General features: G+C 47.7%; 1 pseudogene; it reads left to right on the forward strand.

The window, feature by feature from the left end:
• Window positions 1-3,923: 3,923 nt before the first annotated feature.
• Window positions 3,924-4,775, forward strand: LOC114631416 (annotated as a pseudogene).
• Window positions 4,776-5,439: the final 664 nt, after the last annotated feature.

The following is a 5,439-nucleotide window of genomic DNA, read 5'->3' on the forward strand; positions in this document are numbered from 1 at the left end:
CGGCGTCCCGCCCGCCCGCCCCCGGCTCCGCCCCGGCGCACGGCGCAGCCGCCGCCTCAGGGCCCGCGCCTGCCCGGGAAGCCGCTCGCCGCACACCCCGCCCAGCACGCTGGGGAGCGAGCTCCGCGCAGGCCCTACCGCCCGGCCGACCTGGCAGCGTCGTTCCGCCCCGCCCCCTCCGGCGCCGTCACGCCCACCGCAGCTGCGCCACGCCCATGCTGCCCCGCCCTTCCACGGGGGCGGGGTGGGGAGCGAGCTTGGGGGAGACGGCTCCACCCAGTGCGCGTTGGGGCGGGGCGAAACCGGTGCTGCGTCCCTCCTGCAGATGGGTCCTAGAGCCGACCCTAAGCACTGACTTAGCTTGCTAGAGCGAGTCTTAAGGAGGAAGACTCGATCCTTTGCTCTGCAGCGTCTGTTACATCAAGCAGCCTTTTAAAGCGATTGACCCACAACTCTAAAGGACAGTCAGTCCCACTGTTGAAACAGAAAACGGAGACCATGTCTGGAAAACTGGATGGGTTGGAAGGCAACCCCGCCAGAGTTCCAAGCACTTGATGTTTTTCTGGGGTGAATCATCTGGGCCAAATTCCCTAAGAAAGACTAATTAGATAAAAAGACAAGATTTAACTCTATGAATTAGCAATAGTGGGGGAGGAGAGGAAGGGGAGCCAATTCTGCCTACCGTGGGATACCAACTTGGAATTTCTAAGGGAGGAGGAGGGGGCGGGGGAGTGATGTCCCAAGAAAGAAGCAGAAGCCAACGTGTGAGGAGCACAGATGCAGTGTTAGCTAGTGGATGGACACTTCTATTTTCTGCCGGCAGAAAATTTATAAAACTTCATAAATTACTACTTTAGAAAGCCTGTGATTTGTTGTGATTGGTGATCTGAGGGGTGGGACCTTTTCTCCTTCCACCCAACCCCAACCATACCCCGTCTGTGGAACTTAGGGCCCAAATTCCGACGAAAGCTCTAAAATTGATAAGCCTCACTTCATACTCCCAAAGCATTCAAGAGACAAAGAATTTGAACAAAATTTAGTCAAGAAACAGATTTCTGGTACATGAATACTGTTTCCATAGCAATTCCATTGTCAGCGTTGGGGGAGGGGAACACGCGCTGAATACACCTAAGTTCCACTGGCAGCTGCCCATTCTCCAGGTATCTACCTGCGTAGAGGCGGGGCCTTCCTCTTTTCTATAGATACGGTGGCGAGGGCTTGGACTCTGGTTCACACCAGTTCAGATCTATGCAGTGTTTGTCTCCTTGCTTGCCTCTCTAGCTTCCACAAGCATAGAGCATGGGCATACATCTATATTTTAAAGGTTAGGATGGGAGCCGGACATATGGCTCACTTGGCAAAGTGCTTGTGTAGTGTGTAGGTGTTCCTAGGTTTCATATCCAGCACTTTATAAATCCTAGTATGGTAAGGTCATCATCAGCTATGTAGTGAGTTCAAGACCAGCCTGAATCACTTGAATCCTTGTCCCCCCCAAAAAATAAATGAATGAATAGCCAGCCACTGGGTATGGTGGCATGCACCTATAATCCCAGCACAGGAGAAAGAGAAAGGTGAGTCTCTGAGTTCAACATATTTAGCCAGCGTGGACTAAATAGCAATTCTATAGATCAGCCAGATCTACATAGGGGGACCCGGCCTCAATAAAAGAGAATAACTAGCACATGTATGAAGTAATCAAGAATAAATTAGCAAAAGTCAACAATTAATTAAAATGGTGAGCAAATAAAACCTCCATGCTGTCAGTTTGCTGCTTCAGAATCCCTGTCATATGCTAAGTCATCTGTTGGATGTATTTTCTTTTTTAAGCTTTATTTATTTTTATTTTATGTGTATGGGTGTTTTGCTTGCTCATACGCATACAGTGCCCATGGAGGCCAGAAGAAGGCATCAGATCCCCGTGGAACTGAAGTTCTAAAAGGTTGTGAGTCACCAGATGGATGCTGGGAATGGACCTCCTCTGCAAGAGCAGCCAGTGCTCTAAACCTCTAAGCTGGCTCTCCAGCCCCTTTGAATGCACTAAGCATAACCTTTCCAATAACTCCAGAGACCCATCATTTCAGGCTTGTTTCCTAAGTGAAGAAGTATGGCATTCATCATTGCACCCCCAGTGAGAACAGGGCCCAGGCCTATACTCACAGAGCACAGGCTCTGTTCCTGAAATCCAACATCTCTCCCTGTCTCTCCCCTACCTCTTGACAGTTGAATGAGTCAACCTCATAGATGTGGTCTAGCTGTTCAGATAGTAGGTGTGAATCAAAATAGCGATAGTCCTAAATCAAATCTGAGTTGAAAATTGTCTTAGTTTGGGGTTTCCATTTCTATGAAGAGATAACCATGACCAAGGCAGCATTCTTATAAAGGAAAACACTTAATTGGGGCTGGCTTACATTTTCAGACGTTCAATCCATTATCCTGGGAGGCATGGCAGCATCCAGGCAGACATGGTGCTGGAGAAGGAGCTGAGACTTCTACATCTTGATCTGAAGACAGTCACGAGGGAACTCTCCACACTGGATGGAGCTTGAACACTAGGAGACCTCAAAGCCTGCATACCCTGCATACACAATGACATACTTCCTCCAAGAAGGCCACACCTATTCCAACAAGGCCACACTAATAGTGCCACTTCCCATGGGCCAAGCGTATTAAAGCCACCACAGGAATGGGTACCAGGACCTTATTTCACCTAGGCAAATGTTAAACCACGGAGTTACAATACTAGCACAATGGCTTTTCTAAACTCACTTCTAATCCAGCAAATAAAGTTGAATATCTGTACAATAGGCATAGGTCTTATACAGGTTGCTCCAGGTGAAGTATAGCCTAGGTCTAAACACTTGTATTTATTTTATATATGTGAGTACACTGTCGCTGTCTTCAGACACACCAGAAGAGGGCATTGGATCCCACTACAGATGGTTGTGAGCCACCATGGGGTTGCTGAGAATTGAACTCAAGACCTCTGGTAGAGCAGCCAGTACTCTTAACCATTGAGCCATCTCTCCAGCTCCCATGTTAGTATTTAAACACAGATTTAAAGAAGGGGTTAGAATGGTAAGATGTAGTTCAGGGGAAGAGCATATACTTAGCAAGAAGTCTTGGGTTCAGTCTCCAGCATCAAAAAACAAACAAAAAATAATGTAACTTACCTAAAAGAAGAGGGTTATCAAGGCCGGGCAGTGGTGGCGCACGCCTTTAATGCCAGCACTTGGGAGGCAGAGGCAGGTGGATTTCTGAGTTCAAGACCAGCCTAGTCTACAGAATGAGTTCCAGGACAGCCAGGACTACACAGAGAAACCCTGTCTCAAAAAAAAAAAAAAGAAGGAAGGAAGGAAGGAAAGAAGGAAGGAAGGAAGGAAGGAAGAAAGAAAGAAAGAAAGAAAGAAAGAAAGAAAGAAAGAAAGAAGAGGGTTATCAGCCTCTACTTAAAGCTGAAACATGATTTCATTCATTTAAATATATACATATACAGATAGAGACAGAGACAGAGAGACAGAGAGAGAGACATCAAATTTCTGTCACAGATCACAGAGGAAAGGCTCCTTGGCTGAGTCCTGGTGCTCAAGAGGGATTGCCTTCTCATCCCTGCTGGGCCCTCCCTGAACCCAGAAACACCCCATGCCTCAAACTCCACCCTATCCCCCACCTCCACTCCAGTTATGCCGAGCAGAGTACAGAAGCAGCTGGTTACAACATGCTCTCCATATGAAAGCAGCTATTTCACAACAGTGTCTAGACTACATCGTCTAGATACTTTTCTGTTTGTGACACTTCATCCTTTCCAGATGTTTCTGACGTCAAAGGCAACAATATAGCGCTGGAAGTAGTATAGTGCCTTTACCCCTGGTTGGTCCTGCTGAGAGCTCTCTAGAGCTCTGTCTGCTTGCTCCATCCACAGCAATATGCTGTTGCTGCTTGCCTACAGGATGTCTTACCACATCCAGAGACCCCTTATCACAGACCTCTGGAAACTTGTTTCCCTCTTCTCCAACATGCCCTCATCTTCCTCATGCCCTTTGGATAGTTCATGGAGTCCAAGGGATTTACTGGCCCCAGAAAGGGTGTCCTGGGCCAAGACCAACATCCTTGGTGATGTTGGTCCTTCTCGTTGCTCGTCATTAGCCATAGTGGATAGCAATAAGATCAGCAGTGAATCTCCCTATGACTTCTAGGAGCTACTACCTCCTCTAGATGTACTCCTGCATCTTCTTCCTTGAGGTCCTGCTGCTCCTGGTGTATACCCAACTAGGTCTCACCGATATGTTCCTGACCACTGTGAAACTTCTGGTCAAGCCTCAGCTATTAGAACAGCTGAACAGCTCTGCCTTTGAAAGGGTTGCTCTGACCTTTCTGCCCTCTCCCTACTAGCTGCCTTCTACACAGGGCTGTTGTGTCAGATAGGCCCTGGTTCTGCAGACATAGAGGGTCCTGTTGGAGACCCAGAGGAAGGACTCAGCACAGCAACAAAACGGAGGCTACCCTCCAGCCTTGCTGTACTTGCTGGCATTCTCTGTGGCCACCTATACCCAGTAGGTGCCTCCTTGGGCCAGGTGTCTTCCAATTGAGCTTTTTTTGGCAGCAGCATCCAGATTGTATCTGTCTTTTACCTGACAGTATCCTCAGTCACCAGGCCTCTTCTACAGCCCTCCATTCTTCTGAAGCAAGATGTCATGATACAGATCATCAGAAAGCACGTCTATTTCCTGGTCCAAACCTCAGCAGTTCTGTCCTCCCTGGAACTGAACAGATCTTAGCTTGACTTGCTATATGCCCTGGAAGTTTTGTGTGTGTGTGTGTGCATGCACAGGTGGTGAACTTGCAATAGCTGGTTCTTATTTTTTCATGTGGATTCTTGAGGTTGAACTCAGGTTTTTTAGTCTTGACAGCAAGCGCCATCTCACTAACTCTACTAAGTGGCTTTGGACATGTCAACTAGCTAGGCAAAACTTCTATACTAGGTTCCTCTACAAAGGCAGCTTTCTATGACCTCACCACATAGCTTCATTATAGTTGTGAAGACAGAGTTGACAGCTGCACATGCACACACACACATACACATACGCTGCACATACACCACATACACACACACATGTACATATAGCACACACACATACACATATGTGCACACACACATTCATGCACACAAATTCACACATGTACACATAAGCATCTGGAAGGAACTAACCACAGTGACTTCCAGCAAAGGAGTCAGGGAGAAAAAATGGACTCTGTTGTTTGGCCACCTAGACCTAGATATGAGCCCAGCAGTGCCTGGAGCTCAGGATCTGGAATTTTTGAAACTATGTGTCAAAGAGCAGCCCACTTTGTTTGTCAGACTTACCTGTGGCCTAAGGTGGGGAAGGAGCTTGGGATTAGATCTGGCTCCTGATTTACATAGCATTTAGTGGCATTCTGGGC

The sequence above is a fragment of the Grammomys surdaster genome, unplaced genomic scaffold, assembly GCF_004785775.1.
Source record: "Grammomys surdaster isolate TR1022 unplaced genomic scaffold, NIH_TR_1.0 362, whole genome shotgun sequence".
Taxonomy (NCBI): Eukaryota; Metazoa; Chordata; class Mammalia; order Rodentia; family Muridae; genus Grammomys; species Grammomys surdaster.